Source organism: Scyliorhinus torazame, chromosome 16 (assembly GCF_047496885.1).
Source record: "Scyliorhinus torazame isolate Kashiwa2021f chromosome 16, sScyTor2.1, whole genome shotgun sequence".
NCBI lineage: Eukaryota > Metazoa > Chordata > Chondrichthyes > Carcharhiniformes > Scyliorhinidae > Scyliorhinus > Scyliorhinus torazame.
The window spans coordinates 164169879-164190716 of NC_092722.1; the positions used below are offsets into that span (position 1 = coordinate 164169879).

At 40.6% G+C, this 20838-nt stretch overlaps 1 protein-coding gene across 6 annotated transcripts in view; it reads left to right on the forward strand.

Annotated features, from left to right (window-relative positions):
• vti1a (vesicle transport through interaction with t-SNAREs 1A) overlaps nucleotides 1-20838 on the forward strand; it is a 464254-nt gene that overhangs the window by 150320 nt on the left and 293096 nt on the right. The window lies entirely within an intron of this gene.

Here is a 20838-nt window from a genome sequence, read left to right on the forward strand (position 1 = left end):
AAACTGCATGCATTTTGGGATTCCCAAAAGGGAATCAGTGATAGAATGTATAACAGATAATGACATAGGTAGCGCCTAAATTAAACATTCATGTATTTTTGTGTGGCAGTTTACTAAAATATTTATATTGGTCTGTATTTTCATCTTTTTAGATTATAGTTTGCACAATATACGCCATTTATTTATTCCTATGAGTTTACTAAAGTAAAAACTTGCAGTTTAAAAAAAATATAATTCAGTGTACTAATTGACCACCTTCTTCAACCAGGTCTATTTTCTGCCAATTGGTAATGTTTTATGAACAGACCTGAAATATCTGCAACAATGTGACACACTATTTCAAAATGAATTCAGACTCATTGAATTGGGTGATATTGCTTTTTTTAAAAGCTTGCAGAATTAAAAACCAAATATATGACATATTAATGTAGCACCAAAATATTTTGATCTTCAAATATTTCCTGTAGAGCTGTTTGAAAATCCTTAAAATGTTCTTCTATGGTTGTGTACTCCAACTAGGCAAAAATCAAATATGCATATTATGTATTTTCTGCAACTGAATTTATTTCATATGTTCTTAAGGGTATCTTTGAAAAATCTTATGTAATTGCATGAAGGTTTCTTTTAAGATCAAAATTATTATTTTGTTAATGTTACAGTCTTAAAAGTTTCCTTAAGAAACATTAAGCATTAAAACCCAAACTGTAGTTCTAATTCTAACTGTAGTTAGAATTATCCAAGCTCAAAGAATGGAATTAAGTCCCTGGTTTGGAGTATTAATTCTTAGTTATTCCATGGTTTGCTTGAGTAGCCATCTCAACTTAATAATCCTTGTTAAATCCCGGGTAATTTGTGAAATCATCACTTGGTTGTAAATGTGGGAAATTCTAAGATAGATTACTGCAACAAGTCATTCAACGATTACGTCTATTATTATATGTAGCATATTCTCAATTCTTGAAAGAGATGTTTGTAGAACTAAAGTCATGCCACAGTAAATAGTAAATCAATGAATAAGGAAAACTCTTTATTACTTATACTTATGGACTTGTAACATAATGGTGGGCGGCAGAGTAGTCAGCCCTGCTGCTTCACAGCGCCAGGGACCCGGGTTCAATTCTGGCCTTGGTTGACTCTCTGGGTGGGGTTTGCACTTTCTCCCCCCCCCTCCCCAATGTCTGTGCGAGTTTCCCCTGGGTGCTCCGTTTTCCACCCACAGTCTAAAGATGTGCAGGTTAGGTGGGTTACGGGGTTATTGGGATAGGGCGGGGGAGTGGGCTTGAGAGGCGAGCTCTTTCAGAGGGTCGGTGCAGACTTGATGGGCCGAATGGCCTCCTACTGCACTTCTGGATTCTGTGATTCCATATTGTAGCATCCATGTAGAATAGAATCTTTATCAAAAACCTGTTCCTCATGGAAGTGCAATTTCGGGTAATTTAGCAATGATTAAGAGCGATACCTACGTGCCAAAGTTATACTTGAACCATGGGAGGTGGTGTGTATTTTTCTGTTGAGGTCACGTATGTATATTGTATATGTGTTCATCAAAAATATTTTTAGTCTCTATGACTGATGATACATTATGTGATATGGGAGTTTCTGCTCTTAAAAGGATACAATTTTTAATTATTTCATGGGATATGAGTTCCTGACTATGCCAGCATTGATTAGCCATCCCTATGTGATGTAATGGTGGTGTGAATCCCCACCAGTAATTTTTATAAAAATAAAATAAAATGATTATTTTACCATTCTTTTACTTTTGCTTCTGTTTTTATTTGCTTACGGCAAGCTGGGACTATATTTGTTAATAAATGCAGCTCATGTCATCAGAGTCAACTTAAAGGGAGATACTGAGCTCAACCGTATGAAGGAGCTAAATTAGCATATACCCAGGTGAAATTATTTGATATCCGGAGTACACTGGGTTAATGTCTGCATATTGATTCACGTCCCTTGCATTACTTAGTACATGTTAAATCTAAGGCACTAATGGTAAAACTCATTTCTTCAGATGTGCACATTTTAAGCTGTAGTTCTGCAAGTATTCCAAATATAGAAGTAATAATTAAAGTAATAAAGAGTGTTCTGACCCTTATTCATTGATTCGCTATTTGCTGTTCCATGGCTTTAGTTCTACAAACATCTCTTTCAAGAATTGAGAAATATAAATGCAGTGATATATTTAAATTCTACTATAGTCATAGGATAACTAGATCAAAAATTGTTCACATATTGTGGGATTTCAAATTGCTATAAATACATATTATATGTAATCCCACAATAATATTGGTTCGGTGTCACAAAACTGACAACCTCTGGATTGAGGCCTTGCTCGATTTCTGATCTTGTTTTGGAAGAAAAATATTGGAATCAATTCAATTAATAGACACATGAAATCAAGTTAATACATTTCCTTATACTAAAGTTTGAAATAAAAACATAATGGTGAAGACATAACATTTTGGGAGGGAATGAATTAAGTTATAAGGTAAGTATCCAGTCAAATCTGATCAGATAGGATCAAGAGTTAGAATCATAGAATTCCGACACTGGAGAACAAGGCCATTCGACCCATTGAGTCTGCACTGACCCTCCACCTAGGCCTACTCCCTAGCACCATCTCAGTAACTCCATAACCCACCTACCTGTGCATCTTTTGCACTAAAGGGCAATTCTCACAGCCAATCCACCTAACCTGCACATCTTTGGACTGTGGGAGGAACCAGAGCACCCAGAGGAAACCCACGCAGACATGGGGAGAACGTGCAAACTCCATACACAGTGACCCAAGGCCAGAATTGAACCCGTGTCCCTGGCGCGGTGAGGTAGCTTTGTTTACCACTGTGCCACCCCTCGGATCAATCTAAGCATGGAAAAAGACTCGCACTAGTCCGACTTTCCAATGCAATGTAACTGAATTGTCCCAGTAAGTTGTTTTCCTGATTTAATAACAATTACAATTGATACATTTCAGCTTAAGAAATGCCTGGTTTCCGAAAGACTCCAGTTTCAGATAACCAGATTTAAGGCACTGTACCTGCACAAACTTTCCGTTTGTTCTCCTTCACTTGATAAGTTACTCAATTCAAATGAAAAATCACCAGGATGTCTACCTCTTTAAGAAGTCATTTTAAGTGATCTCTATTAAGTGCACAATCTCATACAACCATATTTAATGTTATTTTTCTTCTTTACCTATTAATCAAACAGTAGGTTTGACAAAAGGACTGTGTCAATTTTGGCCTTTGCAGTCAAAGTTTATTTGTTGCTTGTTCAAGCTTAGACTGAAATTAACATAAATGCACAAAACAAAACGTGTCTGCCCGGGTGCTTTATTCTTAGAACAAGATTTGTGACAAATCCTTCCTTTATTTTAGTTAAGTGAGTTTACCAGAATGTATGGAAACTCATTGAGCCTCCAAAGCAAGCTAGAGGAGTCTACAAAGCAGTGCTGTTCACTCGACATTGAGGGTCACGCAATCACATTTGCCTAATTTCAGTGAATTTAACGAAGAAAAAAAAAGTTTTAACCCTGCTCATCCAGCGGGAATGATCTGGGCAATAGAATTCAAATGGAGGCTCATGTGACCCACTGCATTTCAACAGCATTTCCATCCCTGCAACTCCTGGCAGTAGGGGGGTGGAGAGGAGAGATTTGCAGGAGGGTTCTCATCTTAGCCAAGTTAAAATCAGGACTCAAGTGTGTCTGGAGGAACTTTACTGGAATTTAGCTAGCCAAATCCTCATAGCCAAACAGCTAATGAACATTTCTAAGTTTCCTATTGCTCGTTGTCGATTTACAAATTCATGAAGCATGTAGGAAGAATTCCGGTCACAAATGACATAATAAGTTAGGTTGAAAAGCTGACCGCCAATGGTATTTGGAGTTGCCTGTTTCTAATGGTTCAGATTATTATTTTTTGCACAGGTGATTAATTCTGTTCCAATCTGCCCCGCATGTCATGCTATTTTTTTTACTCCAACAAATACTTCCTGCCCAGCAAGGTATTCAATTGCTGGTTGCAAGATAATTGACCAAGCTAATGTTTGGCGCCATGCTGTGTAAGCAGTGGGTAAGTGGAACTTATACCAAACAGCATGTACATCTACACGGGCATCTCGCCACCAACAGCTTGATCCTGCTCCATGTTCCTTTGGCTAATTTTCCACTCGTAGATGCTAATAGATCGGTTTAGACTGAAGGCCGTCATTTCTTACGATTGTTATTTTTCCACACACATGCAAAGTTGTACAGGGCCTTTCCTGCACAACAGCTGGAATATTGTGTGCAGTTTTGGTCTCATTACCTAAGGAAGGATATACTGGCCATAGAAGGAGTGCAACGAAGGTTCATCAAACTCATCCCGCGGGTGATGGGGCTGCCCTAGGAGGAAAGATTGAGGATACTGGGGCCTTAATTCTCGAGAGTTTAAAAGAATGAGAGATGCCGTCATTGAATTGTGCAAAATTCTTACATGGATTAACAGTGTAGATGGAGGAAGGATGTTTCCTGTGGGTTTTTGGGGTGGGGGAGGCGGGTGTCTAGAACGCACGTGATCAGGAAACGCAGTCTCAACCATTTAGGAATGAGATGAGGAAGAACTTAATTCAGAGGGTGATAAATCTTTGGAATCCTCTACCCCAGGTGACTGTGGAGGCTTAGTCATTGAATATTTTCAAAGCAGAGGTCAATATGTTTCTCTACACCACTGACAAGGGATACAGAGATACTGCGGGAAGATGTTGAGGTAAAAGATCAGCCATAATCTAGTTAAATGTCAGAGCAGGCATGAGGGGCCAAATGACCTCCTTGTGCCTATGTTCCTATCTACTCAACACCTTGGTCAGAGCGTGCATTTATGTAGCATCTTTCCCAATATCAGGAAGTCCCAAAGTGTTCACAGCCAATAAAGCATCTTTGAACTGTAGTCACCGTTATAATGAAGGGAATCGTCACAGCCAATTTGTACACAGCAAGACTCCACAAACAGCAGTGAGATAATGACCAGATCATTTGTTTGCAATTACGTTAATTGAGGAATAGCTAATAGCCATAATACCAGGAGAATAAACTCATATCATCAGACGTCTTTCATCATATAACTATTAGAATCACACTTCAGGATAATTGCTCTGTATTCATTTAGTGATAAAGAAATGGAAAGAATGCATAATTTCGTACTTGTGACACTGCTGTGGACCAGCTCTTCATCTCCTTATTCTTAGACCAGACAAATAAAAATTTCAAAAGATCAGGGGTGCAGAATTCTGCTCTGTGGTACCTGCTTTTTCAGCGTTAGATGTGCTGCTTTTACTCCAAAATTGTGTCTGTGTTGTGCACACGTTTGTGCGCACCAGACAATGTTTAGCCGTGGGCATTGGTGCAGGAAGCATCTGCAAGAAATATGCAGTGTAGGCAGATCTTGAAGTCAAGCTGCGTATAAAGCTGATTTGACTTCAACGCTGCCATTTTGGAGCTTAATGCTTGAGTTGATGCCATCACTTAACCTTGCACAGCTGAATGCATGTGCAACAGCAAGAAGGACCCCCTACCAGCGTTATTTAAAGGGATCATCAACTACTTTCAGTTCAGTTGCTGATTGATTTCTACCAGCTCTTGCTGTGATTGTAGAAGTGTTGTTTGGTTTCACAGAGTGGTTTGAAGTTTCTGAAGTCTGTAGGGAGTGGTGTGGTACATGTTGAATAACTTTGACTTAACTTCACAAGCCACTTTCTCCCTAGCATGGGTGCAGCAGTTTGCATCCCCTTGGCCTACAGCATGACCGGGAGGGTAAGCAGAGATGACACAAACGAGCACAAGCTGCTGGAAAAGGGAGGGAGAGGGAGATGAATTCTCAGTAGAAGGCTGTATCCACCTAGGATGGTCCGTGAACAGTTTTACGTGAACCTCAGCAAGGAACAGTGTCAGACTGAATATCATGAAGAAAGTCCTCATTGAAATCTGTCAGCTGCCAAAGCTCCTACTGCATCTTAAACCAGTGTGTGGATGGCATTGCCAGTGACCATAAAGATAACGATTGCCATAAACCTCCATGCGTCTTGCTCCTTCCAGACTGGAGCAGGCAATATTTGAACTCACGATTCTGGTGCACAACCCATATATATGTGGGCAACATGCATGTAATGAAAGCTATGTTGTCACGTGAAAGGTGACAAAGGAGATCAATGGGATACATAAACAACACTTGTGCTGCCTAGAGCTATCTGGAAGGGCCCAGCAGCACCTTACAGAGCATGTGCCAAGATGCATGGTGGTCTGCCGGGCGACCTTGTCATCATGAGGGCGGAGCACTTGGCATTTCTAACTGGGCCGTCCATGACTGACTCACCTGAATGCAATACCAGTAAATGCAACTTGAATTCCCCATTCCCAACAGTCCCATATCTTATTATCCCATTGTGAATGACCACCAGTGTACTCTATGCTACAATACAGGAGTAAGACGCAAAACAAGCTAAACATTCCAAATCCAATTTGTAAATTGAATCATGCCACATTGCAGGCAGACATCAACTAATCACCCTTGTCCATTCCCTTTGTGCTTGTTTTCTGTGTGCCTCAGCCTGCTCTGCATAATGTGACCTGGCATGGCTGGTGGAAGGTTGCTGACGTCCTGTGAGGCCAACTGCAGAGGACCTTGCAGGGTGACCTCGAGCAGATCTGAACAGTGATGGTCTAGCTCCAGACTGCAGCATCTCTGCATGGACTGGCTGGCTATCGGGCAACTGCAAGGGCACTGGAGGAGTGACTCTGGTGCAAAGACGAATGGTGTTATCCCAGGAGAGAATAGCAGATTTGTGCTGCATGGAACTGCTGCCATTCCCCAGCTCGGAAATCCTAAGACTCTGTTGCAGGGACAGATTCTGAGACACCATGCAAGCCCTTTTGAAAACTAGCATTGGCAGCTATGGTGACAGCAGACTGAACTTGCATAACTTCAGCCTGAGCTTCTACTCGAGCACCCAGACTGTTTGGCGGCTTCTGTTTGTGCTCTCAGCACGGCAGCCATCAGACAATGTGTCTTGATTTGGTTTCCTCGTCTGCGAATAGATTTGTGCTCCTATCTCCCAACTGAAAGTTGGTGCCGGAATCCTTCATGATCTTTGACATTGTCTGTAGCCCTTGTAATGAATGCATGCTATTCATTATGCATTTGCATCAGGCCTCTCCTGTAGCCTAATCCATCAGTGTTCTTGTCAGAGTCCTCTGCAGCAGAACTCGTGTGCAATCTTGGCCTGCAGCTACTAATACCTGCACTATCTTTGTTCCCACTCGTGGCCAGTGTCTCACTAACCTTTGTCTCATCGCAAGCAATTCCCACCTCTAAACTATCCTCGAAAGTATCCTATAAAGTGTCAGCACCTAAACTGGTAGTTGAGAGTGAATAATGGTATGCATTCTTCATCGCTGCTATCCACCTCATTCCACTGCCCATTGGGTTTAGGACAGCCAGCACTTTAATGTTAAAGTTGCAAGGTGGCCTGTCGTGTAAAACTGAAATGATCAAAACATCCTCAGAGTGACAATCTCTGTCGGATTGACATTCTCAACGGACTTACCCACATTAGGGTCCCAAAGCCCAACCTTATTCAGTTAGACTGGGTGAGACAGGAGCAGCGAAGCGCGCCCTGGCTACATTGGTGTGGAGTAACTGGGGCACAGAGTGGTAAGAAACACCCCCTTTTTTTTACAACGCTAGCTGCCGTAAAGGAGGTGTTTAAAGGGACGCTTAAAAGGTAAGTGGCTCAGACAAAGGGGGGAAGTCAGTCCAGGAAGGAGGGTGGGTGGGAGGTGGTGGGACTGGGAGGGCGTGGTCAGTCTGGGAGGAGTTGTGGAGGGCAGGGATGGAATCAAACCAAGTCGCACTTGGAGGGAGGGGATGGGTCAGGTGGGGGGGGGGGGGGGGTGAAGTTGGTCTCCTGGGGAGTTGTGTGGGGGAATAGTTACTCTGGACTCAAAGAATTTATTTCCTCGAACTCTTTCAGCGTAACTTTCAGAGTAAAACTAGCAGAACCATCCGAAGTTAGTGAGTTAAATCACTTCTGTCAGATGATTCCCAGCCCAGCACAATCATCCAGAGGAAGTTAGCGCTTCAGGGCAATTGCCAGGTAAATCCTTAGGTGGGAGCGTCCTAGAGGGATTCTCCAGCACATATTGGGGTATCCCCTAAATGCGACGCTGGGGAACCAGGAAGTTATGGGCTATTATCTCCCCACTTGGCGAAATATGATGCACCATCTTGTTGGTCGCTTAGCTGTATTTGCATCAGTTCATTCATGTGTGCTGTGTGTGGTGTTTTGCCTTTGCCTTCCAATCTCAGAGGCTGGGCAAAGAGGCAAGTCCCAAATTACTTCAGGTGGAACATTTTATTGACCTATAATTCTGAACTATAGGCTAATCATCTGGACAACTGAGCTAACCAACCCCCTATTTGCATCAGTACAATGTAAAAAATGAGCTACACCACAACAAAAGAAAGTCACATAATGGTGAGGGTATCCATTCTGCTGTTAGTCCTAAACCTCTATTGTTAAAACGTGTTGTTGGAACTAGTTATAACTATTTGAGTGCTGCAAGCACTTTTCATGTTTTAAACAAGTAATTTAAAAAAAAAATGTCTGGAGCAGTTTTAAGTAGATCCTAATCTATTTATCCAAAAGATATGGGAAATTACATTGAGTTGTTGAAGGAGTCTTCATACTGCCAATGTAAACTTACGAAAATTAAATTTTATTGTGAAATTATTGCAATTTAAAAAATTAAATTCAACGCAAAAAAACTCAATCTCAAAAAATTTCACAATTATGATGCCATATGTGCTTTTTGGTTAAGATTAGAACTTTTACTTTTATAAGATAAATGAGGGGGAAAATCTTTTTTTAATAATTGTAATTGGAGCTTGTGTTAGTCATGCTGAGTGTTTGATTGTAACCTCCAGGCTTGTAATGAGAATGGAGCTTTCACAGCGCAGAACAAACTTCACTGCAATAGTTTTAAAGAGGTAATTGACATTCTGAAGTAATTTTTGTTTTAGCAAATATATTTTTTATTGCCACCTATTATGTTCAAAGTTTCCATGAACAAATTGGGTTTATTAACAAATAGATTTTAAACAGTTACAAAACTGGATGGCTATAATTTTAATACAGTTGGTCAAACTAGAAATGTTGATGATAAATGCATGTGTGCATGAAGATTAGGCCATTAGAATTTTCTTTCCCCACTCCCTTTGAATACGAAACCATTAACAACTCTTTCAAACAATGAGGATTCTTTTACATAACCAGTGAATAGCAATATGGTGGCATAACCACTAAACAGATCATTGTGGTAGGAGTTTGCACTTGGAATCTTCTACACTGTTAATGTCCTCATCTTAGCCATGCTGCTATGGGGTGGATACGAACAGATCGTTCCTTGGTCAGTTATGAGTTTCTGTGGTAGGATCGGTAAATCGCAAGGTGGTCAAAATTGCATTAGCGCAGCAAGGAAAGATTACTATCTTGAATTATATTTAAAAGACGATTCACCATTGTGATGACACCATTCTTCTGGATGGATTAAATTGAGCCGAATAACTCGGAAACCCATATTTATCTTGCAATTCGCCCACTTGGGTGCATTTTATGCAAATCTGGAGAAATGGATTATCCATACACTTACTACAAGATAGATAGAATGGACCAGATTTTCACGGAGTTGGGTCAACTGCACAGATTTTTTTTAATGTTGGGCGGCACCCGGATTTGAAGTCCTGCCCTCATTTCTGGCAGATTCCATTTCTGACAACAAGGGGAACGGCTAGGCTGTGAATCAGACGGGCAGGACTCCCAAACTCCGCAGGACTATTTGTAATTAGTGCTGAGACAAACAGACCCGATTTGTGCTGTTCCAAGAGCCTTGAGCTGCAGTGTGGGAGTTGCACATTCATGGAGTAGATGTAAATACTCTTGAAGGGGATAGGGATATGAGGTTTGTTTTAGTGTCATGATCTGAAATTGTTTAAATCCTCAGCCCTTTAGACATGAAAAAACAAAGCTACAGCTGTCAGTTAGAATTTGTTGGAAAAAAAAAATAGCTGCTGAACTGCTTTGACTGGCGTAGGTTAGAAAGAAGCACCACCATTTGTTCCCACAGTTTCAGTAGAATCTTTTTTGTTGATATTTCCCTAGGGCTATTTATTCTAGTTTTGGTCATTATGAACACTTGATTAAGTTTCAAGAACTCCAAAAGCACTTGCCTCATTTGAGTGGTGCTAAATTCACATTTTAATCAACCGTTTTAAGGGGTTCTTAAAGGATTGTCTGTCTTTGATGTGCTTACTGAATGGAAGTTTGTTTATTTTTATAACAGAGTGAGCATTTGAGGGGGTTTAAAATGTTTCAATGAGTTCCATGAAGGAGAGTGTTTTTATTCTATCAAGTGTGTAGTATATGACCTCAGGTTGTTAGAAGTTGAATTAATTTTTCATCTCCACATGGCCCCTGAGGTCTTCCCATAGTGGATACTGGGTGAGTGGCTATGGAAACAACATGGAGGTATGAGTTGGCATTGAGGTGGTATGTGGGTATGGTGAGTGGATTGCATGAGTTGGTACAGAGGGGTTGGAGGGGGCATGGAGAGTGAGGAAGTGAGGGCTAGAGGCTTAACCACTTCAAAACAACTGGAATAAAGTCTTAGAGAATCAAGATGGGTCTCTAACCAGTCCACCCCGGCACTTGACCGCCCTATGGCAGCCTCCGATCTACTTCCAGGGTGAGTAGGTTCACTTGAATCCTTTTTAAAAATAAATTTAGAGTACGAAATTCATTTTTTTCCAATTAAAGGGCAATTTAGCATGGCTAATCCATCTACCCTGCACATCTTTGGGTTGTGGGGACGGAACCCTCTCAAACAAGGGGAGAATGTGCAAACTCACACAGTGTCCCAGGTCCGGGATCGAACCTACGACCTCGGTGCCGTGAGGCAGCAGTGCTAACCACTACACCGCTGTGCTGCCCCGACCTGAATCCTACCCGAGAGTAAAAATTGCATGCAACCGGGCTCTTTATGGCACGGTAGATATCCGGCGAGCTACCCATCTCCGTAGCAAAAGTGTGGGCCTCTGTATCCCCCTCACCCTTCACATATTTAACTTTCCTACTAATTTTAATGAAAATACTTTGCTTGCAGTTTTAGAGACCTCAGATTTTAAGGCTCAGAAAGTGTTTTGAGAGCCGAACCACAAAATTATGCAAAATGTACTTGGATATTTTCCGTAATAAATGTGTCCATGGGACTTTATAATGGAAAGTAGTTGACACATAGAATGTGACAATAAGCCATCAAGTGGTGCAAACAGGAACTGCATGTGTATGTTGTATTATGAAACAAATGGGCTTTGAAATAATTACAAGGTTTGTGTAATCTTTTGTTGTCTTAGCTGGGTTGGTGGCACTGAGTCAGGATTGTGTGTTGAAACCAAGATGTAGGCTGACACTTAAAAAGTTGCAAACACATCTACTTTTGTGAGCTATTCTAAATGATTTCACAGAATTTGTCAAAGGAGACCAGGGAGTCCTCCTAGTCTCCATGTCAAAATACAATCCTCAACTAACATTAAAAACCAACAGATTGGTCATCGGTCTCATTTGTATTTGGTTGGATCTTTTGTGCAGGTTGATGGGCACATTTGTTTGCATAGTAAATATGACTATCTACACTTTGAAAAGTTATTTATTGGAATAGTTTTGCGGTTCCAAGGAATGATAAAGCACTATGATTTATTTTGTTCCTTTCATAAAATGTCAGCCTGAAGGAATGGGTGGTGTAAAGCATTCTAAATTGTTATATACATATGTACAACCAAGTATCTTACCTCTACTGTTAATATGGGTGGATCTTGAGGTGCAACTGCCTTTTAGCACAATGGTTAAAAACAGTTATCATTGAACCTGACAGCAATCAGACATGGAAATCCAGATTTTGCTTTCAGTGATAGCACTGATGGGGATATTAGAAGCCACTTGACGTGACATGAACTCCATTTTTTGTGCTGTCAGTCTTGCTGTAAAAGTTTATAAAAGTTATACTCTGTTGAATGAGGAGTATTTGAGTTTTGACCAATGTACCAAGTGATAGTGATTGCTGAACAATCTCTTTGGCCAGGAAAGCTAATTGTATACTTATGAAAGGTCATCCTTTACCATTATGATTTTTAAAAATCAGGAGGTTTTTAATATAATCAGTTTTTTTTTAACATTAGTTTATGATGTTTCAACTTTCAGCATTTCCAGTGTGTCTGCCCCAATCTTCGTTTTGTTCTCTTTAAAATGGAACATCATTGCTTTTTACTTTCTGGTTTGCTGTCTGCGAGAGCTCTTCAGTACAATTCACTGCTTAGTCTGCTTCTTAACATCACTATTGCATCTGAAGATCTTCTTTACTTCAGTTAAAATTAAAGTAACATTGGAAACGTCAATTCTGTAATAAAATGCCTTGTATAATCGAGTGGCGATCTTGGGGCATAGGAGACCAGGGAGTCCTCCTAGTCTCCATGTCAAAATACAATCCTCAACTAACATTAAAAACCAACAGATTGGTCATCAGTCTCATTTGACTTTGGTTGGATCTTGTGTGCAGGTTGATGGGCACATTTGTTTGTGTAGCAAATATTATTATCTACACTTTCAAAAGTTATTTATTGGAATAGTGTCCCTACCTCTGGTCTAGAAGCTCAGGGTTCAAGTCCCACTTTAGGACTTGATGGTCATTGGAAGGTGCACTCATAATGTGGTCAAACAGGTTGATTATCAGCCTGTAATTCCGTCCTGATTACGTACGATAAGAACGGGAGAGTTTCCTGGTCTGCAATACTGCATAAGGCAACGACAAACCACTGCAGTACTTTGTCAAATATAATTACGGGTTAATTCAATGGAAGAACATGGTTTCCAACCCCCTCTTGCGGCATGGTGCCTGAAGGAGGAGAATATTCTCAAGTAACGATCAGTCTTGTATAAACGTTGATCTCCAACTTCTGGCCAAAAAGTCATTCATTTTTCATATAGTCCCGTGCATAGATCTACCCCTGACTTTCGGCCAACTCATCCAAACTCTGTACTTACCACCCTCTCACTGCTGAAGTCCAACTGGCTCTGGTGCAAACCTACTTGTTGATAGAATAATAGAATAGCACACCATCAAAGGTAGGTGTTCGGCTCCTCGTTACTCAACAATTTAGCATGTGACGTCAAGGCTGATAATCTCGGCTGTGCACTGAGCTGTTGCCAATTTCTCCCTTAAATGTGACACCATGGTATCAAGAAGCAACAGCAGATACACAGCCCAGTTCAAGTCTAAGTGATTGAGATGGCAAGGGAGATGAATAATTCTGCTCCAGCTGGAGAAGTCAAGGTATCGAGAAGAACATTAGAGATTGGAGGATGCACTCTCCACAACTTGGGCAGATGCCCAAGAATCAATGTGCAAACAAAGGGAAGCCTAGTCTGTGGCTGCAGTTGGAAAACTAGCAAGAAAATTAGGCGTTGCAGATTTCTAAGCCAGCCCTGGATGGTGTGTAGCAGCTTTATGAAGAGAAACAATTTTGTGCTGTGACAGAAGACCAAAATTTCCCAGTGTCTCCCAGCAGAACCTGATGACAGGCTTATCGCATCTCAGTGATTTATAATCAAACATCACAAAAAGAAAGGACACAGAGTGGTCTGTATTGGGAACATAGATGAGACTGCCATGAATTTTAGCATGCTAGCCAGTTAAATGGTGAGCAACGTTGGCTAGAAAACCATTTCACTGAAGAAAACTGGACATGAAAAGAATGGAATGAAATTGCATAAATTTGTATATATGGCTTTTATTGATGAATTTCATAAAGTTAATTCATTTAGTGTGTGCAAATCAATGTCCATGGAGGTCATTATTTATTTTACCAAGAAATCCAGACTTGCTTTATTGTCGGGTGGAGGCCGTGGTCTGTGATCCCCAGCAGGTGTCAGCACATGCGCAGCATGGAGTAGTGTGCTTGGCTGCACATGTTCTGTTCTGAGTTTCTCCCCCAGCAATAAAATGGCTCCGTCATCCTGACAGCAGTGTGCTTCCGTGAAGGAAAGAAGAAAATGGTGTGGAAAACCTCAATTGTGTGACCAAGAGAGAACAGACCCAGATAGGGAGCAGGGAGAAGTTCCAAAGGGAGTCTTGGACAGAGACAGGTCTCAATCAAAATGAAACAGATAGGAGCGGAGAAAGAGGCACCAAGTAGTTAAAGGGCTGCGGTTGCGAGACTTCTAAGTCATGAGGGCTTGGGAGAAGCACTGGAGATCAAAGAAAGCAGCAGAAAGTTGGCAAGTCTATGCTGTGGACTGTTGAGACAAAGGCACCACTTTGCCACAGTAGTATTCCACTCTGTGCAGTCGAACAGCTGAAGTGCTCAAGTTGGTACTGAAGCGCAGACTCAGGAATCCAAAAGAGCAGAGTCTCATGAGGTGAGATTGAAACCCGGTTAGGTGTGCAGTCATTGAGGCAATCTGAGTTGGAGCAAATTTGGGAGGAAATTCAGAGGTTAGATCTTTGAAGGTGAAGACTGCAATCACTCGTCAGAGGGACAGAGTTTCAATGAAATTGGTTGACTCTGTTACTGACGTCTGAGTGAGTTGCTGAGTAATCCATGGGATCTGTCCTGGTCGCATTTGGCGTTTATCTTGCAGTGTAGGGTGTTCTACCACAGTTTGGCTGTTAATTCACATGTACCTCATATTAACTCTGATTGTTAGAATATGAGGTGTTTTAACTTTCTGATCTTATATGGTAAAGCTAATTTTGTTTGGTCAAAAACTGTGGAGTCTTGTGGCTGTATTCTCTTAGAATGAGTATACAGGGAATGTGTTTCCCTTTGCAATTTTGAAATATTGTGAACAATGGATCCAGAAAAGATCCTGTCAAAATCTTTAGTTCTCACTCAAAAGAGGGTTTATTTCATTTAATTCTTACCTATTTTCGATTACTAAGTTAGTTTTTATTCCAGTGACTAGGAAACTTTAAAAAGCTACCTTAAAAGTCTTGCGTCTGGAACCTTTGGGAATACCCTTTGAAAATCTAAGTGAAATGTATTCGCTGGATAAGCAGCACCCATTACTTTATTTACACATCACCCAGAACTCCAATGTTAACTGGGTGTTTCTGAATCCATGCTATGAAAATCTTTTCACCATTGTGCTCTTCTGCTGCAAACTGATTCCATCTTCTGCAATGTTCGCCAGCATTTTCCTCAACAAAATACTGTTAACTGCTCTATAATTATCAGGTGCATGATATACCCTGTTTCCAATGTTACAATGTTTATTATCCTGCAAACTTATTCAAGAAACTTCTGAAAATACTGACTAACGCTTTGCCAATATTTTCATCTGTTTCTTTGACAATTCTAGGTTGTATTCCACCAGGCCCATTCTTTGAGTTTCTTTATAATATTGTATATGTTTTCACCTGTTTTATGTCGCTTAAGAGTTCACTGTGAGGTTTATCTGGGGAGTGTTGAAATGCTGCTAATAGCCACCTCCTGATTCAAGACAATTTTATCTTTCTAACCAAAGAGAAGTGAATGTTTGAGCTTCCGTTCATCTTCTCATAGTCGTGTCTGTGCTGAAGTAGGTCACTTTAATGAATCTTCAAAATTGTATTTGACAGACTGTTGAATGGGACAGGTGGAGGTCAGATGAATGCCTGGAAGTGGGAATTGGTTTCCTGTAGCAGTAAGATAGAGAAGAACCTATTGTTCGGTCCAAAGTAAAAGGATTTTTGACTATAACGTGGAAATGTTTTATTTTCTATATCAACGGATTTGGAGCAAATTTAATTGGTGTAAACAGTGACTCTTGGAATTTTAAAGCTCTTATGTAGCAGCTTTTCTTTCAGTCTAAATCCCTGGTACATACATTGAAATCAAAAAAGATTTATTCTTGTTGTTATATCTATCAAAATGATCTCTCCAGTAACAACTTGCATTTATATTGTGTCATAAATATAGTGTTTACTATTTTACTTGGTATATACCCTCTTCAGTCTTTGATCTGATCGGTTATGGTCAAATTCAGTCTGATTTATTTTTTGAATGTGTGTATTATATTGCTGCTACTTCTGCTGGGTACATTGGATGATTAAATAATAAAATGTTTAGCCAATGACTTTCTGGCTCTTTAAGGTTTGCACTTACTTTTGGAATTCCAGCTAAGGTAGCATCACCTTTCTATCTTATTAAATCTTAAAGTCTTCGCACCTACATGCTCACTCATCAAAGCTTACCTATAAGTTCATGTTTTTATACACCAGTGGATGCTTTGAAATTTTCACTTTTAACATTGGAAAATTTGAGGTAGATGTTTCATTTAGAAACATAGAAAATAGGAGCAAGGGAAGGCCATTCAACCCTTCGAGCCTGCTCCGCTATTCATTATGATCATGGCTGGTCATTTGGTGTGCTTCAGGCTAGCAACAAATTTCTGCACATTCCCATGTCAGCTCTTCCCTGATGAGTTGGTTCTTATGCAACTAAGATTTATAAACGATCAAGCAGCAGTATTCAGATCAAGGGTTCATCTGTCAGAGCCTGTTGGTCTGATATCACTGCAGGTATTTATTAAACCTCTGTTTACGCCTTAACAGCATGCCATGAGGTAGATATTATTGTCTCATAGATACATATATTTACCACCAAGATGAGACGGGTTTTAATTTCTATACAGCTGTTTTAAGGGCAGCATCTAGAACTGCTCAAGCTTCCTTATTTAACAGCTTGTAGGTTGAAGGATAAAACGCAGCAGAAGGTAAAGCCCTTTACACGTAAAGAAAACATTTTCTAATAGTTCCTCTTTAACTAATCCATGAAATATTTTCCCTTCCATGCTGTTAGTTAGTTGGCTTTTCTAGGTCGAATAATATTTGATACTTCCTAGAGATTGTTTATTCTCGGCTGATGGAAAGTTTATTTGCTGTTAGCCTTATTGAGCTCTGCGCTGTTCTATGTTCCTATTTTGTTCACAAATTGCAGTTGTGCTTTGAAAATGTGCTGCAACCTCCATACATTTGTGGGGATTGGACCTTTCTTGGTTACGAATCGTTCTTGGAAATTAACTGCAGATTTTTTTTGTGAGCTTTGATGTTGGTTTGCTATCTTTGTGGAAATGAAAGTGTGAAAGGCAATTTCTGGCAACCTTTGTAATTCCTGTTTTAGGGTCCTGCTATTTAAGCTTTGGATGGGAATAGTAGGTAATTAGAGCAACTTTATGATCAGAAGGTGATGACCTTGGAGAGTGGCATTTTAAAAGGATTCTGTCAAATTTTACGGAACAGACTGCATGTGGCTATTAAGAGACTGCATCCTTCATTAATGATATCTGGCAACAATATTTTTTACACATATCTCAATTCTGAGTGACCCAATTTCTTATTGGTCATGACCAGTGTATCACTGGTTGGAGCATTGTAATGAAAAGAGTGATATCAGTTTTGCCTTTCTCCTGAAGCAAAGTACTTTACCAACATGAGAGTGTGACTGGTAGTCTTGCCAAGAACTGATTAGGCTTGCCTCAATTGAGGTTGGCAGTATAAGTGTCAAGCAGCCCAGGGGCTTGAACCTGGGACCTCTGATTTTGAGTATGTACTTCTTGCTGTTCCCAGTCTTTCTCTTGCCTGTGCTAATAGTGTGTCTGAAGGCTATATATCTGTGAATGGAGCTTTTGTTTTCTATAGTAAAGGGTCTTTATTACTGTATGGCAGACCTCAAAGTTGGCAGCCAGCAAGCTGCGAGTGACAGCCATTTAGTTGAAATTGTCAGTGGCGGCGACTCTGTTTTCTAGTAAACACTGTAAAAGCTGTTGCGATCATACAATTTTGGATTTAAACATTGTGATCGATGCAGCTTTTTAATAACTGAAAATAGATGATTGCCAATCAGAATAAAGTTCAAACCTAATATTCTATTCTTTAAATTCCATGCGTAAAGCAAGCTGTAGAAGCACAAATTACACTACACGGATGTACACTTTCCGGAATACATCCCATGTAATTACCAACCTGCATAAAGCTTACCTGGTCAATTCCCTGCATTGAGCTACTTTGGATAAATAATTTGAATATTGCGTAATTCCCTCCCAGACATTGTGGAGGTTTACCTATTAATCTGCTTTCCTACCTCATCAATTTAAAACCCATTCACAGATATATATCGTCTTCAATTAAAACTCGAGTGATGATTAATTGTATGGCCTTGACATCGGGCCAGGAAATCATATCCTCGCTAAAGCATAACTGCGGCATGTGCGTAAGTAAATAAGCTCAGACTGCTGCGTTGCATAGTTCTTTGCATGCACAGGTTCAATTTGAAGTTGGGTGTGCAAATTTTAAAGTGCTAAGTTTGGATGAGTTCTCCAAATGACATTGCGCTAAACATTTCCATTGCTTACTGACCTCGGAAAGCAAACTATGTCAGACTGGTTATTAGTTAGATCTTTAACTGTTTGACTATTTTGTTTGTTATTAATAAACTAGCTCTGAATTGATATTTTAGTTAGTTTATCCTGACTGATGCTAGATTATAAAAACTGAAGATTAGATCCATCCTTCAGTTTATGTTAATAAAATGGAATATCTAATGAAGGTGTAAACATAGTGGTGATTACTAAATTATTCAAAGTGTGCCACTGTAATTTTAAATCTGTTGTTTAGACACATCTTACTATTATATATAATTTCTTTGGTATTGTGTTTTAGGTGAAATCAAATTACCAAGATAAGGTTACTTTTGGAAAATTAACCAACAAACACAGCTTTGGACATGTTTTCCACTTCTGCCAGCTTAGATCCCAAAATAAAAAATATGTATAATATTCCAGAGAACTGATTATCGTTACTCAAAGCAGTAGCTTTAACTCTAAAATGCTGCTTATATGCTAGCCAGTGAAACAATTAGTAAAATGTTGAATATTGCTTAAAAAAAAAACATTTTGTCAAACTTTCTATCTTATACTCATCAGGGCAACAGCAAGATGTGGGGATATTTGCTGATGGTTGCACGATGTTCAGCACCATTCGCGACTACTCAGACACTGAAGCAGTTCATGTGCAAATGCAGCAAGACTTGGGCAATATCCAGGCTTGGGCTGACAAATGGCGAGAAACATTCACGCCACACAAGAGTCAGGCAATGACCATCTCCAATAAGAGAGAATCAAACCATCACTCCTTGACATTCAATGACATTGCCATCGCTGACATTACCGTCGCTGAATCCCCCATTATCAACATCCTGGGGGTTACCATTGATCACAAACTGAATTAGACTAGCCAAAATAAATACTGTGGCAAGAGCGGCAAGGCGATGCAGTGGTTAGCACTGCTGACTCACGACACCGAGGACCCTGGTTCAATCCTAGCCCCGGGCCACTGTCCGTGTGGAATTTGCACATTCTCCCCATGGCTGCATGGATCTCACCCCCACAACCCAAAGATGTGGGGGGTAGGTGAATTGACCACACCAAATTGGTCCTTAAGTGCCCAAAATACTGTGGCAACAAGAGCAGGTCAAAGGCTAGGAATCCTGCGGCGAGTAACTCACCACCTGACTCCCCAAAGCCTGACCACCACCTACATGACACAAGTCAGGAGTGTGATGGAAAACTCTCCACTTTCCTGGATGAGGGCAGCTCCAACAACACTCAAAAAACTCAACACCATCCAGGACAAAGCAGCTCGCTTGATTGACACCCCTCCACAAAACATTTAGCCCCTCCACAACTGACGCACAGTAGCAGTGTGCACCATCTATACGATGCACTGCAGGAACACACCAAGGCTCCTTAGGCAGCACCTTCCAAACTCATGACCACTACTATCTAGAAGGACAAGGGCACCAGATACATAGGAACACCACCACCTGGAGGTTCCCCTCCTAGTCACTCACCATCCTGACTTGGAAATATATCGCCGTTCCTTCACTGTCGCTAGATCAAAATCCTGGAACTTTCTCCCTAATAGCACAGTAGGTGTATCTACACCACATGGACTGCAGCGGTTCAAGAAGGCAGCTTACCACCACCTTCTCAAGGGCAATTAGGGAAAGGCAACAAATGTTTGCTAGCCAGCGAAGCTCACATCCCATAAAAAAATAATTTAAAATAATAGAATAAAAAGTACCTGGGTGAGCACTTGGCATGTCTTAACATTCAAAGCTATGGGCCAAGAACTGGCAAATGGGATTAGAATTAGCAGATCAGGTGCTTTTCATGTGCCAGTGCAGACTGCATGGCCGAAGGGTCTTTTTTGCATTGTATTTTTCTGTGATTCTGTGAATGTGAGGGGAAACAACGACTTTATTACTGTATGAGACGAGAATGCTAATTGGTTGGCAGTGGAGTTTAATTGGTAGAGGCGTTGCCATGGAGAATGTACCAGTTAATGGTGACCAACAGTTAACTGCCAAGCATTGCTTGAAAATTTAAACCAGGTATCTTGACCCTGATTGGTCAATGCAGTGCCTTGAAGAATGAACCAAGCAAATGGTTCTTACTTATTTTGTTTAGCTGAAACAGGCGCATGTAATTGGACATATGTGTATTCACAGGAATACCTGTGTATTCACGGCGGCACTGTGGCTAGCACTGCTGCCTCACAGCGCCAGGCAACCGGGTTCGATTCTGGCCTTGGGTGCCTGTCTGTGTGGAGTTTGTACATTCTCTCTGTGTTTGCATGGGTTTTCTTCGGGTGCTCCGGTTTCCTCCCACAGTCCAAAGATGTGCAGGTTAGGTGGATTTGATATGCAAAAT